The following is a 1162-nucleotide window of genomic DNA, read 5'->3' on the forward strand; positions in this document are numbered from 1 at the left end:
TAAAATTGCTTAGAAAATACAGTTTCGAGATGAAAAGGGATCATATGGTTCAAAAATGGATCATATGGTTATAATAAATGCAAATGTAAATAACCATAAATGTAAATAACCATATATATATATATATATATATATCGTTATATAACATATTTATGTAATTATTTCATATGAATATTGCTTGTAAATATAACTGAGGTTCTTTGTTTGTTTGAGGGAGCTTAACTTAATTTATTGTTGACATATGTGTAAAATAGTATGTGAGCATTTTCCTTGTTAATTACGTTCTCATCTGCGTCTGGATTCCACCACAAAGCTAGTTTCTCTAGCAGACAACAATAATGTGCCATCGTTTTGAGTAACTGTTGTGTGTTTAAGTGCTTTGGTTCAAACTAATTAAAGGCGATAACACAACGCACCAATGGCTTGAAAGTAATGACACTTTTATTTCACAGCAACTAAAAATGCTTTAGTGCAAGTGTGTGTTCAAATTAACCTTTTGTGACCTATGACTGCCAAAAAAATTTAAAAATTAAAAAGTGCAGAAAAGCGTATAAGTAAATAAAGATTTTCCACTGTGTTCCCAATGTGTTCGGACTCTATACTTAATTTGTATAATTTACGATCTGATGAAAAAAAAAATTCTTACAACATGATAGCCACCTGAAATAGACATGAATTAAAATCTGGTTTATATTTATCGGAATTTTCGAACTACACCATTACAATGCGCATACAGAGGAATTGCGCACAAACAAATAAAGTAATAATCAAAACAAAGTGATTCTCTTGTGTTCATAATAAAAACATTAATTCAGACAGATGTGGGTAACTATACTTTTCGTTCATGGGGGATGTTCTCGAGCAAGAAGGAGGGAAAGTGAAAGTATTAGCACATCTGGAGCTGTACATTACGCCTTGAGAAAGCTTTATAAGCCCCGGCGTGCGTGTTTACATGGACCGATGTGAACCTGGAAGAATGTGAAATAACTTGATTGCTCACTCTGTGGAGCCTCGAGTCAGGGTTTATCAAGACTATGTCTTTATTTGTGTAAAGTACGGTTAATAAGTAACGACATCGGCGCTGAAGAACAGTGGTAAACACCACGTAAACTATCGCAATTGCTCCTTCTATTGCTCACCTGGCGCCTTCGTTATCAGAGGC

This window comes from Sinocyclocheilus rhinocerous, unplaced genomic scaffold, assembly GCF_001515625.1.
Source record: "Sinocyclocheilus rhinocerous isolate Xijiao unplaced genomic scaffold, SAMN03320098_v1.1 scaffold2085, whole genome shotgun sequence".
In the NCBI taxonomy this organism is placed as follows: domain Eukaryota; kingdom Metazoa; phylum Chordata; class Actinopteri; order Cypriniformes; family Cyprinidae; genus Sinocyclocheilus; species Sinocyclocheilus rhinocerous.